The 17475-nt window shown below is 40.1% G+C and overlaps 1 protein-coding gene across 5 annotated transcripts in view; it reads left to right on the top strand.

The window, feature by feature from the left end:
• The window catches only part of CNTNAP4 (contactin associated protein family member 4), a 278799-nt gene that overhangs the window by 67047 nt on the left and 194277 nt on the right, over window positions 1-17475 (top strand). The window lies entirely within an intron of this gene.

Genomic DNA, 17475 nt, shown 5'->3' with positions numbered 1-17475 from the left:
CATTCGCTCCGAATCTGGCCGTATTAGAACAGTAACAGTTCAGCTAACGGCAAGCCCCACTTTCTTGTCTGAGCAGCCCACAAATGTTTTTACCGAGCGGGTTTCAAATATGACAGTGATATTCTAATAGGGAACTTGATTCTTAGTTATTAATTTAACGGCATTATCTCAGGGTACAACGTTCTTAGAGCTAGACTGTGGGAGAGGTGGGATTTGAGCTGCGGCTGAAAGGTAGAAGAAACAGTCCTGGCGGAGTGGAGGTGTAGGAATAAGTACCACTCACATGATGTTGTGGGGAACGAGAACACACTTTAGAGAAAAATGGACTATTTTCTAAGGCTCCAATGCCCGGTCGAAGTTGCATTAAGCACTGTGTGAAAAAGGATGCTTTTTGTAACTGGGAGAAAAAATTTTCAACCTGCTTTTACAAAAAACAACAAACAAACAAACAAAAAAAAAAAACCCTCTGGGAATGATGGCAAAAACAGATCAGCTGTCTAAAAGGCATAGAGTGAAGATATTTTTAGGAAGGGCAGGCCCTTGGGCTTGAAACTCAATCTCCTGATTTCCAATCCAAACCCTGTAAACGCATGCAAATCCCACTACTTCTTCTTTTGTTTTCATCACCCTAGAAGATCTGCCCTTCTGTTCCAAAGGGGGTCACTCACTGTATCCTGCATCCTTGCGCTTCCTCGGGACTTCTGGTCCTTCAGTTTTACATCTTTCAGATTTGCCTTCTGCAGATGAGTCTTTATTCTCAGTATCACCATCCAGAAAGTTCGCCAAGCTATCATCCTTGACTCTGTCTGCTTTCTACTCCTTTCCCTCCGACCATCTCATATTAAAGGGTTAGCCACAGGTTGTCAAGTCCTGCCAATCCTGCCCCACTAAGATCCCTCAAATGCTTTCATGTCTCTTCATTCTTTCATTTACTCACTTCGAAGTTGTCTCCCCACTTGCTAAAAATAAATCCAGAAAATAAGTTTAAATGAGTGCTTGCCATAGGGGCTTAAACTAAGGTAGGAATAACAAAAAGCCAAAGGGACGATGAAAATCACCTTGGAGGTAATAGTAACCAGATTTGGCCATTTCTAGACCTAGAGAAATTTATATCATCGAAGGGGAATAATTAGAAATGATTTTTACATTTAAGTCTGAGTGACTTGAAGATGGGAATGATGTGGCCATCTGGTTTGGACAGGAGGTGAGGCATCCGTTTTTGGAATGTTGAGTTTGAGATATCTATAGGGCATCCATGAATAGATATATATATAGGAAGCATTCGGGATTTGGGATACAGATTTCAAAGGAAAGTCAGAGCTAAAAATAAAGATTCAGACTTCATCATCCAAAAACAACAAAATTAATCATTGCAGCCAGAGGCATGAGAAATGTAGTCCCCTGAGAATGCTAGGGAAAAGAGGAGAGCAGAGTTGTGCCCGCTTTTCAACAAAAGGAGAGAAAGGGAGCTCTGTGAAGGATGCTGAGAAGGGTTTTGCCGGAGGAGGGAGGGACAAAACTGAGAAGTCTTGGTCTCACCTGGAGCCACAGAGGAAGGGGCTTGCTCTAAGCGACAGAATTTTACTCTTGCAACATTTCTGATGGTTCTATTTGCAGCTCATTTATTGACCTAGATAGAGATTCTAAAGATAGGGGATGTCCGCAGAGCGAAAGCGAAAAGCTGCTTTTTGCTTTTTGTTTTTTTTGGAAAGCATCATCCCTTAAGAATCATGTAAATCATGACTTTCTTATTGAAACTTGACGCGGAGCTCATCCGGGTGGTCGTGTTAAATGCCGTGCAATCGTATTGTCCCTCCGTTTTTATGTAAAGGAGCCTAAAATCCTAGAAAGTTTGTACCCGGGCTCGCACACAGTTTTGACAAAAGAAATTATTTTATGGAGGAGATGGTTAACACACTACAATACTCTTCTCTTCAGTGACACATCTGTTGAGGGACTAATGGGAGCCTTTAAGTAAAAAGGTCAAATTCTCGCCATTTATGTTTGACAAGCTCCGCTGACTCCGGAAATACTACCTTCATATTTCTTACAATTACAAATTGCTCATTTCTAAAACCCGTCTGCTGAGGGATGATTCATCTGCAAAAAGTGTCCACATTAAATGTATACCACTGGATAAGTTTGGAGCTACGTAAATACCTATGACCCCTCACGATGATCAAGGCTGTACACTTGGTCATCACCCCCGAAAGTTTCTTTCCACCCTATCTATTTATCTGTCTTAAAATTTTAAAAAAATTTTGGTGGTAATTTAAAAAATTAGAATGCAGCATTTTAAACTCTGGAGGTACATTCCAAACAGTATCAACAAGTCAACATTTTTTTTTTTTTTCCGGGAAAAGAATACAGTAAAAGCAAGAAGAATTGCAACATAATAATCCATGTGGATCATTGACTTTTCCATTTTGCTTATCAAAAATACTTTTTAACAGACATGATAGCTGTCGTCGTGGCCCTGCATTGAGCGGCCTCTGCTAGGATGCTGTTTTCCAGTTGTCACCTTCTCTCACGTGGCGAGAGAGTGTGCGGGAAGGCACAGTGTTTCCAGGAGCAATTTGAAATTGGTTAGGCAGAAGCATGACCTGCTTTTTCGGGGGGGGTGTCCATCTTTTCTGATCTAGAAAATGTGTGCATGAACTCTCACTCCCAGCTGGAAGCACTACTTTATTGTGAATCGGTGGATCCCTATACCCTGGAGACCAAGAACCATGATATGTGGCCCGACAATTGCGTGAAAGGCCTTATTGGTCTGAGTGGAAATGAAGGTGCTTTGTGAGACTCTCTTTTGGTCAAAAAGGGCAATTGAGAACTTTCCATTGTGCATTACCAATAGAAATAAGATGGAGATAAACAGGGCAAAATGATGTGTTTTTTCGTCTTCTGCTGCTGCTTCCTCACCTTTTTACATCCTGAAGGACTCAATCATGTGCCCTCAAAATAAGATGATTTTTATCCTGGTGAAGCCAGGGCAATATGTGCCTGTCCTTTCTAACACAGAAATAATTGGTGGTGTATAATTTTAGAAGGTGTTTACCTCTGCATTTAGGTGATTCAGTGACCAAACGACAAGTTTGTAAAATCAGGTTAATTAATAAAAGGGCTTGATGGGAAAAAACCACCCAGCAGTGGGTTTGTTACATTTACCTCAATTTGGACTCTTCACTGTTTTGGCACAGTAAACCATCCCCAAATCAAATATGTTGAAACTCGGTTTGTTTTGTATAAGGAGGTAGAGAAACCATTTGAAACACATGCTATAACTGAGGATAATTTAAAAAATCTAAATATATAGCAGTCGCTGGCAAAGTAATGGTCATGGATCACCATTTTGACATAAATCTCCTAAGAGCGTATTTTTTCTCTTTATTTTTATAAAATTGTAACCCTTGTGTGTTCCTCTATTTATTTGTACGTAGGCCAGGAGCCAGATGGAACTGGCTGGGGTGCTCGGATGTTAGAGGAAGCTATTCATTTGTATAGCAAGAGCATCTGCAATCTAAAGCATTTCTAGAATTGAATCTGGGCAAAGAGAAATATTGTACCTGCTGGCTTCAGACATTCAACCCTATTTGTATCCTGGAGAACAGTATCACCACTAAAGCCAGTAGATTGGGTGTGTGCATTTGTGTTTCTTTCTTTCTTGTTTGTGCCAAAAGTCATTGTGATGCCCAAGGAGTACTGAGTGATTCTGACTGTATCAGTGCTATGCGAATGGCAAAATGTGTTTTGAATTGTGTGGATATATCAGTTCTGGTTGATCACTGGTGGACATATGCAAATGACATTGTTTTGGATCATCCACATACCGTAGTTTTAGAAAGTCATAATTTATGTAAAATGCGTAATCAGGGGACGTTAAGCATGCACATGAAATAAAGATACCCTAGTATCTTCCATCTTTCAGATCTGAAATGCGGATTGATTTGGTTTTCTCAAGCCAGTTTCAACCTATGAGTCTGCAGGTTATGTTAGGAGTTGAAAAATAACATGGAAACACCATATATTTTTCAGTATTATCGGAACATTAGCAGCTGTGAGTATTGTTTTAAGACGGGGGAGATCCTGTTGGCTCTTCAGACACTGTTTCCCTTTTGTGCCCACATATTAGGTCACCTCAAGCCCTCTAGCCTCTGCTGGATAAAGTAGCCTCCTTTGTTTGTGGCGGTCTCTTCCAGGTAAATACTCAGACCTTCTGATTTCCTAACCTTCCCTCTACTTCTCTCCAAAATGGCAGCTGGCATGAGATGATGCCATGGCACAGTTGGGTGGGGGCTCCCCGGGCAAAGAGTTGTTGTCGTGTTGGCCATCACGGAATCATTGACTGGATTCTTACGTCCCAGGTCTGTGACATGTGGTTTGGCTGGTCCTAATCCTGGGTGTTTGTTGACATACACTTAAATTTAGTGGCCACTTGGTCTTTCCGACTGTACGCTTGGCAAAGGCCGTCACCTTTTCTGGCTAGGCCCCAGGGCACTGCTTGTTGCTATTCAGATTTCCTGAAGCTGATGATGGCATTTCTGTGGTTAATAAGTAGAGCAGGTGTGCAGTAGTCTTTGGGTGCTGTCACTATAGCGCTGCATCCTTCTGGTTGGACCCTCATTCACTTCAAGAGTTGTTCTTTATCTTCTCAGACTCGGATTGTACAATGGTTTCTGGAGAACATGACTCATTAGGTAGAAAAATGAAAAACACATCATTGTAATAATAATAATAAAAAAAAACCCAACAACGCAATTATCTGTTGTCAGAGAAAATTGCACCAGATTGAGTTAAAAAGATAAGAAAGACTTTATTCAAGACTATAGCAATGGGGTGTCAAGATTTCTGCAATAGGGAAAAAGGGTTGAATTGAACTCGGCTGAAATAAAGGTGGGAGAGTTTTTAAGCTCTGAGCTGAGCTGGGGGAAAAGTACTGGAGAACGTGGGGGGAGGTTGGTCAATGGGATTAGACCATTTGCGTTTGCTCGTTGGTGCCTATGGAAGTTGGCACAGAGGCTGGGAGATGGGGGCTCTGTCTTTCTTGATGATTACATTTCAGAGGGATGACTCAGGTTCTTGAGAAAAACATTCTTGGATTGTAAAACTGTAAAGAGGCTTGAGGAAGCTTTACACATCAAGGGACAGAGAAATCATTTACCACTGCAGCTTCCCTAGCCTACAGATCAGGGGGAAAGTCCTGTCTCAAGTTCAGTCATGCTGAGGGCAGTATTAAGGCTGCCTCAGTCATAACCATCACTGGTAGTTTTCCCCATTGTCTGTGAAAAAAAGTTTCCACAATAAAATAATACTTAAAAAGGAGTAAATGGTGAAATTAAATAAAGTGTGTGTCTTCAAGACTAAATTCAACAAATACCTAAGCCTAGAGGTAAACATAGCTCCTTAACTGGGGCTCATTAGGCTCTGTGACCATGTTGTAGCATTTTGGCAGATTAGCAGAATATTACATGATTTAATCAATCAAATGCCTGGAATTGGCTTTGCGCGTTTTACCTTTTTGATGTACTCTGCCTTAGTGTTGCTGGCTTTCCCAATCATTATGTGGAAATGATGTCTGTTGGGTACAAGAGAGTGCCTTTAGTTTCTTGACCCAGGAGTGATATGAGGACATTTGACTCATGACAGCTTATCATCTCCCTCTGGCCGGGGAAGATAAAAAAAAAAAAAAAAATGTAGGGAAGCAAAAAATGGCTTTTCAATCTCTGGGATATTGTCAGTAGGCTCTATCTGATGCATGAGGTCATTTACTGAAATGACCTGCCTCACTCTAGTAGTCTAAATCGAAACTTTTAGAAAAGTATGATAATGGCCTCAGAAAGCAAAACATGGGCAAATCCTGTGATCTGCATTTCTAGACACCATGTGCTCCAAGCCATTTTTCCAAAACTTCTAATTTGAATGAAATAAAACTGGCTGTGGTGAAAACAATTAAAGCAAGAATGTGGTGTTTTTGTAATTTTCGTCCAGTCTTCTGGAGGAAATTTGGCTGTCCCTAAATTTGCACATCAAATATGCAAATCAAAATGCCTGAGCAGAGAAAGGATGTAAATATTTACTGATCAATCCACTGAATTATTAAAGGCTTCAGAAATGTTTGATCTGGCAATACAAGAAGTAAGACTGAAAGTCTGTCTGCCAATTTGCTGGGACGAAAAATTGATCAAAAGCAAAGCACTAAAACTGATAAGCATTTAGGTATTATTAATTTAGAACTGCTGGGGAAATGAAGCAGAGAAGCATCTTTTTCATTGTATCGAAAAATCCAGACGCAGAACAATAAATACATCTAGGAAATGTAGTTTACAAGTGATTAAACTGGTGGACATTGTGTGTGTGTGTGAACCAATGCTTAAGCTTTCTCTTCAAGAACCTCATTGAAAATACCATTTTGCAAAGAAAAGTTATCTTCCGCTTTTATTTAGTTTGGCTCAAGTTCCAGCTTTTGCCACTAAGTACGGTGTATTCATATATTGTATGCGAATTTACACAGTCTTATTAGATCCATAAGGAAACGGATTTACTTCATTCCTTTACACAGTCAGTATTTATTAGGCACCTACTACGTATCCGCCAGTGTGCTAGACACTTAGCATCTATCAGTGAGCAAAATAAGCAAAGTCTCTAAGCCTCATGGAGCTTAAATTCTAATAGTCTAAGATAAAGGATAAAAACGTAATACATTTTATAAAATATGTATAAGGATGTCACTCTCTGACCCAAAAAATGAGAAAGTGGTTTGGGTGAAGATGAATGGGAGCAGGATTGCTGGGTGGAAGGAGTTTGGTAGGGGAGGTAAAGACACACAAGCTTGTGTGAGAGCAGTCCTATTTGAGCAAAGACCGGATGGCAATGAACCCATGGACCCAATCTATCTCAGAGAAGAGCACTCTAGGCAGAAAGATTATTTAGCTTAAGGAAGCATGGGGTAGGAGATGGGAGAATGGCGTTTGTGCAAAGAACCTCAGGAGACCGTTGTTGTTGGAGGGGCGTGAGCTGGAAGCCAGACCTGGGGTGGGAGCCATGCCAGTGGGCAGATCATGTAGGAATCCAGAGGGTGTATAGTCATGACTCTCTCTGTTACTCTGTGTGAAAGCGAGAGCTACTGCAGTGTCTGGAGCACAGGAATAATAAACCTGTTGTGTAGAGAACAGAGTCTCTTTAAGCAAAGGAAGAAGCTCGGGGACTTGGTAGGCTGCTATGGCAAGAATCCAGGCTGGAATGGAAGGGAGTACTGGTGACAGTGGGGAAATGCTCTCATCGCAGAGAGCTGAGTAGCACAGAACAGAGTCTCTAGGCTTGGTCGGGAAAGAAGAGAGTCGAGCACTGCTCCATTTTTCTTTGTTCTTTTTGTCCTGAGAAACCGTGAGAATGGAATTGCCATAAACTGGGTTGGGGAAGCATGTGACTAGAGTAGGGTTTGGGGGAAGAAGGGGCATTGGGTTTGAGAAATGTTCAATTATCAAGCAGAGAATTGAATACTGGGGAAGAGGCGGGGTGGAGATATAAATTAGGGATTTACTGGACATGACTGTTAGAGGGGTCACCAAGGGGTGAATGTCGAGGGAGAAGGGGCAGACAGAGGCCTGAGACCTGGAGCATCACAACCTTGAGGGGAAGAGATGGGAGGAAGAACCAGTGATGGAGATTGAGAAGGAGCAACTAATAAGCTAAGAAGAAAATGAATGAGCTTCTGTGGAAGCTGCATGAGCAGAGCTACCATGGCATCGGGAGGGGTCCAAAGTGTCACGTGTTGCTGACAGGGGGGGGTTGGCGGTGGGAGCGTAGGAAAACTGAAGTCTGACCATTCAACTCAGTAACACAGAATTCTCTGGTAACCTTGCCAAGAGCAGTTGTTTGAATTGAGTGGCATGGACTGAAAGTCTACTTGGAATTGGCCTAAGAGAGAATGAGGTGAGAAGCATCAGAACGAGTGCATGCAGACGTCTTGTTTGCATTAACATTTTACCTTAACATAAAAAGCAGGAAAAAATAGAGTGGAGTCAGGGGAAGCTTTTTTCCCCTTCTTTGCAAATGGGAAAACAACAGCCTGCATGTACATAAATGGGAATGATCTATTAAGGAGAAAAAATAATGAAGGACAGAGTGGAGAGTTGCTGACCCGTGGCTTGAGTAGGTTCTGCCCAAGTGGGAGGGGCTGGCTGATGGCTTAGGTACCTGGAAACCCCGGGAATGAGAGCCCAGCTGACTCAGAGGTGTCTACCGTGCTGTCAGAACTGGGTCTCACTTCATCTCTAAGTTCTCCATGGCACTATGGTGCATCCCTTGGGTTTGCCACAACGATCGCTCCTACAGCCTGATGCTCAATTTCCATCCTTTCTGCATTCACAGCAGAAAAGAGGGTCTTTTTCCAAGAGTCCCAACAAAACCCTGGAGTTGCCCCACTGACGTAGCTCAGCCAAGCAGTAACCATCATTGGGACCAGAGGCAGCAATGCCAAGACGCAGGAGCGCACATGAGCAAGGACGAGCCAGGCACGGAGCACTGAGAGAGTCATGTTTCATTTCGGCAAAAACAACTACACGGGCAAAAACACGAAGCTTGATAAGGTTCTAAGTGGTGGCCCCAGGACACTGCAGACCATTTAAGAGCGTCAGACCGATCCTGGCTCTATGTTCTTTCTGTTTCTTTACATTATTGTAATTCAGTGTCAAGATCAGAATGATCCAGGTGGACTTAAACTTTGGGGGGAATCTCGATGAAATCACGTGTGAAAAAAGTAATTATCGTAGAGAGAAACTTCCCTATGACAATTTTAATTAAGCCAATTATTTTCTAGAACTGTAGATGCCCGAATGGTGGCTCAGACTGTCATTCAACTGTGTTCACTTGTGTTTTGTGTCCTTGAGCATGTGTCCTTCTGTGCTTTCAATCTTGAGAAGGAAACAGAGCTCCCCTTTTTTCTGTTGTTCCAAGCTTTGCAAAGTTGGAACACCCTATGACATATCACCTTCACTCCTGACCCCTAAGAGTGGCAGTCATGCCACTTTTAATATTAGTCAGGGATAGAAGTGCTTCTTTTCTGTATTTTAAGGCTCCAACCAAGAGTATTTTTTCTTCAATTTTTCTTTCATTGCCATGAAATTATAAGATGTGCCTCCATGTCCAGAACTAAATTTTGGTGCTGCCTGGTGGATGGGATATTGGGGTTTTAAATATAATTCAGCCAGCTAGCTATTTATATTTAAATAACACTGAATATAGTATTTGAATACATTTTTGGGATATATCACTCTGGAGCAATGATAGTTGTATAATTATCTCAAGAATAAAGAGTGAAAAGGGAGGCAGTTTTAAAAATGAAATCCTGGAGTTCTCTTGTGGCACAGGGTTTTAAGGATCTGGTGTGGTATCACTGCAGTGGCCTGGGTCACTGCTGTGGTGTGGGTTTGACCACTGGCCTGGGAACATCCACGTACAGGCCCCCTCTCCCAAATGAGATCCTAACAGATTAAAAGCATTTAAAAATAAGTTCTCATCTGTACTAAAAATAATTTGCATACTATTGAGAAATTTTTCTTAGCTTCTGTAAATCTCTTTTCTTTAAAGCTTTATTTGAAAAGAAGAGATGTTAAAATACATTTCATCTCACCAGACAACTTTAATAATTAAGTTTGATAGAGTACATAAAATTTCTGGTAGAGTACTTAGCATACAAGAGGTACTAGATAATTTTTAGTTTACTTTTCTTTCCTAACAGTTCATAGTGGCATGTGTTATAGAAACCAGTTCCTTAGAAACCTGATATCTGAGTGGTAGGCAATAGATATGAAACTCTACGTCCTATGGTCCTTCGGTAACTAAATTTTTTAAAAACTCAATTTTACTGTGGAGTCAATAGCAATAGCAGTTGTTTTAGAATTTAAAAAGTAGCAACTACCCTATATACTCACATGCTTGCTGTGTAGGAGAGAAATCAGTATGCACTTATGCTTTTAAAATTTAAATCTCATAGCAATACACAAGGTAAAAGTTTCATCAGTGGGAGAGGGGGTTAAGAGTGAGTTTTCAGGCTGTGATATGAAGATGCAAGAAATGTTTGAATAAATGCATCACATTTTCTTATGCCAAATCTCAGTAGTGAGGCCACAGCAGGAGAAAAAGGAGGGAGAGATACGGGAAGGCTGTGATATGGGCAAAAAAAATGAACAGAGGGACAGGACTCTTATTTTTGTTTTATGGATTAAGTGTCAGGAACCATGGAATAGATGGGGTTATGGAAAGACATTTGTTGGTCTCGCATTGGTCTACCGTGATATCGAATATATTGGCATACAGAAAGCATCGTTAAGGATAAATCATACTTGACTAGAAGCTGAAAGGTTTAATTAATAAATAAAAGAAAGAATTCATTGTATTTTATAGTAATTCAGAGTTAACCATTTGCTGACTTAGCCAATGTTTTCTGCATTCAGAAAGTAAATATGACAATAGTATGTCTCCAGAAGGCTTGGGGTTTTGGCGGTGGCCATATGCCTGATGTCGCTTAACCACAGCTGCAGTTGTGTTTTCATTTCATATCACTATTGTCCCTACCTGTCATTACAGGCTGGCACTACCAAAGTGTGCCAAGTTCTGTATCCATAGCCATGTATCTATATCTTGCATCTTCCATGTTACTATTCAACATTTGTTTTAAAATCAGAAGAAGCATAGCACTCCATCACACACTTAGCCTGCGTGTGTCTGCAGAGTCACACACTTAAAAACCCAGAAGGAATCTCTGGACTCCCTGTGGCCGAATTATCCTGCTGAATTAACTTGGTGAAGCCTGGGAGCATCTGAATTTCCATTACTTTATTGGTGTACCTCGTTAATGATGCCGCTTGATTAGCATATCAGTAGTACCATTTCGCCACAGGTGAGAAATTGAAATGTTCAAGGTCAATTAACTGTGAATGTTTCAAGTCGGTTAGTGCAGCTGTAACGGTGAGTGATGCTGGGAAGAGGGAGCGGTCAGTGAAGGTTCCTCTTGCTCCTGATGAGAATTGATGATCCAATTTTGACTCGCTAGAATCACACTGATTCTTTTTCTTTTTAAAGTGCTTCTCTCGTGTGTTCACGTTTTAAATATTGGTCTATAAGGGAGTGTCAAAATGCCAGAGAAATAGGCAATTTTGCATTAAAAATATATCTTCATTACTGACTTTAGACCACTGCAAGTAACTAGAGGAGTTCCTGCTGTGGCACAGTGGGTTAAAAATCTGACAGCAGCCGCCTGGGTCACCATGGAGGTTTGGGGTCTGATCCTTATCCCAGCCCCTTGGGTTAAAGGATCCGGTGTTGCCACAGCTGTGGTATAGATCCCAGCTCAGATTCAGTCTCTGGCTCGGGAATTTCCATTTGCAGCGGATGCGGCCATAAAAAAAAAAATAAAAAGTGAAAAAAAATAAAAGTAATTAGAAGGTGCAAGAAGCAAAATAATCTGTATTTTCTCGAAGGTATAAATTGATACAGATAAATTCCAAACAGAAATTTCAGGCAAAGATGATGGCTGGCTAGGGACACTTCGTTCATTCTTTCCTAATTTTTCTACGTAAAAAATGAAATGATAAAAACGCACAGAGATATGCAGCTGTGGCATATCTGCACCTATACTGCAGATGGACCAAGGAGGCTTGGTTAACAGAGACCCCAAAAGACTTGCAACTCCCAAACTTGTGATGGCCCCTGAGGCAGAATGGTAAAATTAGACTGGACAGTAGAGAGAAGGGTTTATCCATTCACCACTCTCATCAAAGTCATGGTCTTTTGTTAACTCTAGGGAGGAAAGTTGACCCTACTGCCTGGTAGCCAGATTTTCCAACTTCCATTGCCACTGTCTTCTCTACATCCATTGGGAACTGCTGATTCCCTTTTATGTATCACAACAAAACGGGAGGCACTTAGTATCCTCGTTAAGAGCACTGTGCCTCTTGCTGCTCTGCAGACCAGGGTAAGGTGTTCAGACCCTCTGGGTATGACCCCATATGTTGCTTTGGCGATTAAATACCAGGGTCTTCACAGAGTGCCTGACACAGAATACTCACTTGCTCAGTAGCTATTGTCATACCATGGTACAAAAAGTGGAAAAGTTGGATGCAGTTTTATACATCCTGAGAAATGAAATATGGAGGAAGTCTCGGCTTTGATATTCAAATAATGCTGTGGGGGCGGTTCCCACGGAGGGTTCAAGAACTCCCGAGCTCTTTCCGGCAGGGTGCTGTTTAAGGTGTTCCTCAGACCATTCAAAGTAAGTTCTCTTCCCTGTGGATACTAGGCTGCACAAGTTTGTCCTTTGTGGACAGCAAAGCCCTGCCAGATTAATGACAGTGCCACCCACAATGCAGTCAGGGCCAACGCCTACCCATCAAGCCCTCTTACTTAAAATGCGGGAATTTTCCACTCTATCCTAAACGTGGTAGCTGGTATTGGGGACCAAGAGAACCCCACTCATCCAGGTTACTGGCCAAAATCACAGGTTCTTCAAGGGCAAATATAGAGAAAATTAAGTCTAAACACATCAATCAAAATTGCACAGGGTGGAGTTCTTGTTGTGGCGAAGCAGGAACAAATCCGACCAAGAACCATGAGGTTGCGGGTTCAATCTCTGACCTCGCTCAGTGGGTTAAGGATTCGACGTTGCCATGAGCTGTGGTGTAGGTTGCTGATGCGGTTTGGATCTGGCATGCTGTGGCTGTGGTGTGGGCCAGCAGCTATAGCTCTGATTCAACCTCTAGCCTGGGAACCTCCATATGCTGTGGGTGCGGCCCTAAAAAGACAAAAAAAAAAAAAAAAAAAAAAAAATCCTGTCGACTCAGTTTGAGGCCCTGACTAGAAGCTGGTCAATTCTCCTCATTGAACAGCTGCTTATGTCCAAACCTGACCACTTCCTTTATTGGGCTCATACCCGCTGTGACCACTGTATGTCCATCCTAATCACCCCAGAGCCAGGTTCAGACCCCTGGGCAGTTGCCCTATTCCCTGGAGCCCCTTCAAATTAGCCAGTCTACAAGAAGTGCACAAAACCTTGCTAAAAGCCATACATAAGCTAACTCCTGCAGCTCCAACTTGTTCTCCTTTCTGTAGGTGCATTTCCCTCTATGGCCCTGCCCTGGCAGTTTCTTCTTCTTCTTCTTTTTTTTTTTTTTTTTTCAGTGTTTCACTAATTACAGCTTTTTTTATAACATTTTTTAAAAATTACTCAATTACATTTATAGTTGTACAACGATCATCACAACCCAATTTTATACCATTTCCACCCCAAACCCCCCAGCACATCCCCCAACCTCCCAACCTGTCTTATTTGGAAATCGTAAGTTTTTTAAAGTCTGTGAGTCAGTATCTGTTCTGTAAAGAAGTTCATTATGTCCTTTCTGGAGAATCCCTATGTAATTGATAGCATTTGATGTTGATATCTCACCATCTGACTGACTTCACTTAGCATGATCATTTCTAGGTCCATCCATGTTGCTGCAAATGCCATTATTTCTTTCCTTTTAATGGCTGAGTAATATTCCATTGTGTATATGCACCACACCTTCTTTATCCACTCCTCTGTCAACTGACATTTAGGTTTCCATGTCTTGGCTATTGTATATAGTGCTGCAATGAACATTGGAGTATGCGTATCTTTTCAAGTCATGGTTTTCTTTGGATAGATGCCCAGGAGTGGAATTACTGAATCAGATGGTAATTCTATTTTTAGTTTTCTGAGGAATCTCCATACTGTTTTCCACAATGATTGCACCAATTTACATTCCCACCGACAGTGTATGAGGGTTCTCTTTTCTCCACACCCTCTCTAGCATTTATTGTTTGTAGACTTTTTGATGATGGCCATTCTGGCTGGTGTAAGGTGGTACCTCAGAGAGGTTTTGATTTGCATTTCTCTAATAATGAGTGATGTTGAACATCTTTTCATGTGCTTTTTGGCCATCCATTTGTCTTCTTTGGAGAATCGTCTGTTTAGCTCTTCTGCCCATTTTTGGATGGGGTTGTTTGGTTTTTTTTGGTGTGGAGCTATGGGAGGTGTTTATAAATTTTGGAGATTAATCTCTTGTCAGTCACTTCATTTGCAAATATCGTCTCCCCTTCTGTGGGTTGTCTTTTTGTCTTGTTTAGGGTTTCCTTTTCTGTGCAGAAACTTTTAAGTTTAATTAAATCCATTTGTTTGTTTTTGTTTTTATTGTCATAACTCTAGGAGGTGGATCTGAGAAGATATTGATGTGGTTTATGTTGGAGAGTGTTTGGCCTATGTTTTCCTCTAAGAGTTTTAGAGTATCTGGTCTTTTATCTAGTTCTTTAATCCATTTTGAGTTTATTTTTGTGTATGGCGTTAGGAAGTGTTCTAATTTCATTCTTTTACTTGTGGCTGTCCAGTTTTCCCAGCACCACTGATTGAACAGGCTGTCTTTTTTCCATTGTATATTCTTGTCTCCTTTGTCTTAGATTAGTTGGCTGTAGGTGCATGGGTTTAATTCTGGGCTTTCTATCCTGTTCCACTGATCTATGTTTCTATCTTTGTGTCAGTACCATATGGTTTTGATGACTGTAGCTTTGTAGTATAGTCTGAAGCCAGGTAGTCTGATCCCTCCAGCTCTATTTCTCTTTTTCAGGATGTCTTTGGCTATTATGGGTCTTTTGGGCTTCCAAACTAACTTTAAAATATTTTGTTCGAGTTCTGTGAAAAATGTCCTTGGTAATTTGATAGGGATTGCATTGAATCTGTAGATTGCCTTGGGTAGTATAGTCGTTTTTATGATACTGATTCTTCCAAACCAAGAGCATGGTATGTCTTTCCATCTGTTTGTGTCATATTTGGTTTCTTTCATCAGTGTCTTATAGTTTTCAGGGTACAGGTCTTTTGCCTCTTTAGGTTGGTTTATTCCTAAGTATTTTATTCTTTTTGATGCAATGATAAATGGAATTGTTTCCCTAATTCTCTTTCTGAACTTGCATTGTTAGTGTATAGAAATGCAGTCAATTTCTGTGAATTAATTTTGTTTCCTGTGACTTTGCCAAATTCATTGATGAGCTCTAACAGTTTTCTGGTGGTGTCTTTAGGATTTTCTAGGTATAGTATCATGTCATCTGCAAATAATGATAGTTTTACTTTTTCCTTTCCAATTTGGATTCCTTTTATTTCTTTTACTTGTTTTATTACTGTGGCTAGGACTTCTAAAACTATGTTGAATAGTAGTGGTGAGAGCAGACATCCTTGTCTTGTTCTGGATCTCAGTGGGAATTTTTTTTCAGCTTTTCACCATTGAGAGTGATGTTAACTGGGATTTTCATATATAGCCTTTATTATGTTGAGGTAGGTACTTTCTATGCCCACTTTCTGAAGTTTTTTTTTTTTTTTTTTTTTTTTTTAATCAGAAATGTGTGTTGGATTTTGTCAAAGGCTTTTCCCGCATCTATTGAGAATATCATGTGGTTTTCATTCTTCAGCTTGTCTGGTGTATCACCCTGATTGATTTGCAGATATTGAAGAATACTTGCATCCCTGGGATAAATCCCACTTGATCATGATGTACAATCCTTTAGATGTATTGTTGGATGCAGTTTGCTGGTATTTTGTTGAGGTTTTTTGTATCTATGTTCATCAGTGAAATTGGCCTGTAATTTTCTTTTTTTGTGGTATCTTTGTCTGGTTTTGGTATCAGGATGATAGTGGCCTCATAGAATGAGTTTGGGAGTGTTCCTTCCTCTGAAATTTTTTGGAATAGTTTCAGGATCTGTATTAGTTTTTCTCTAAAGGTTTGATAGACCATCTATAAATGTTTGAAGCCATCTTGTCCTGGATTTTTGTTTGATGGAAGTTTTTAAATCACAGTTTCAATTTCAGTACTTGTGATTGGTCCATTCATCTGTTCTATTTCCTCCTGGTTTAGTCTTGGAAGATTGTACTTTTCTAAGAATTTGTCCATTTCTTCTGGGTTTTCCATTTTATTGGCATATAGTTGCATGTAGTAGTCTCATGATCCTTTGTATTTCTATAATGTCTGTCGTAACTTCTCCTTTTTCATTTCTGATTTTATTGATTTGAGTCCTCTCTCTCTTTTTCTTGATAAGTCTGGCTAAGGGTTTATCAATTTTGTTGATCTTTTCAAAGAACTAGTATTTCATTTCATTGAACTTTTGTTTTCTTGATTTCTGTTTCATTGATTTCTGCTCTGATCTTTATGATTTCTTTAGATCTTGTCTGTTCTTCTCTCTCTAGCTGCTTCAGATGTAAAGTTAGCTTGTTTATTTGAGCTTTTTCTTGTTTCCTGAGGTAGGCTTGTATTGCTATAAATTTCCCTCTTAGAACTGCTTTTGCTGCATCCCATAGGCTTTGGATTGTTGTATCTTTGCTGTCATTTTCTTCTAGGTATTTTTTTTTTAATTTCTTCTTTGATTTCTTCAGTGATCCATTGGGTGTTTAGTAGCATGTTATTTAGTCTCCACATGTTAGTGTTTTTTGCAGATTTTTTCTTGTTGTTGATTTCCCATCATATAGCCTTGTGGTTGGAACAGATGCTTGATATGATTTCAATTTTCTTAAAGTTACCAAAGCTTGATTTGTGGCCCAGAAAGTGATCAGTCCTAGAGAATGTTCTGTGTGCACTTGAGAAAAATGCGCATCCTGCTGCTTTTGGATGGAATGTCCTATAAATATCTATTAAGTCTGTCTGGTCTAATGCATCATTTAAAGCTTGTGTTTCCTTATTGATTTACTGTCTGGATGGTCTGTCTATTGCTGTAGGTGGAGTGTTAAAGTCCCCCACTATTACTTTGTTATTGTCAATTTCTCCTTTTAAGGCTGTCAGCAGTTGCTTCATATATTGAGATGCTCCTATGTTGGGCACATATATATTTACAATTGCTGTATCTTCTTCTTAGATTGATCCTTTGATCATTATGTAATGTCCTTTTTGTCTCTTATATTTTTTGTTTTAAGGTCTATTTTGTCTGATATGAGTATTGCTACTCCAGCTTTCTTTTGATTCCTGTTTGCATGGAATATTTTCTTCCATCCTCTCATTTTCAATTTGTGTTCCTAGAAATGAAGTGGGTCTCTTGAAGACAGCATATATATGGATCTTATTTTTGTATCCATTCAGCCAGTCTATGTCTTTTGGTTGGGGGGTTTAGTCCATTTACATTTAAGGTAATTATTGATATGTGTGTTCTTATAGTCATTTTATTAACTGTTTTGGATTTGTTTTTGTTGCTCTTTTTCTTCCCTTCTTCTATTATTCTTTCCTCTTGTGGTTTGATGACTATCTTTAGTGTTGTATTTGAGTTGATTTTTCTTCTTTGTATGTGTATCAATTGTAGATTTTTGGTTTGCTGTTGCCCTGAATTTTTGATATAGGAGTCTATATGTATATATATATATATATATATATTTATATACACACAAGATTGTTTTAAGTTGTTGGTCTCTTATTTGCAAATGTATCTCCAGTGTCC

Source organism: Sus scrofa, chromosome 6, assembly GCF_054392235.1.
Source record: "Sus scrofa isolate SSC_HxYL_T2T_F1_AM1 chromosome 6, Sscrofa_HxYL_maternal_Yorkshire_Landrace_v2.0, whole genome shotgun sequence".
In the NCBI taxonomy this organism is placed as follows: domain Eukaryota; kingdom Metazoa; phylum Chordata; class Mammalia; order Artiodactyla; family Suidae; genus Sus; species Sus scrofa.
Note: the sequence above shows the minus strand (reverse complement) of the source record. Positions and strands in the feature narration are given on the sequence as shown.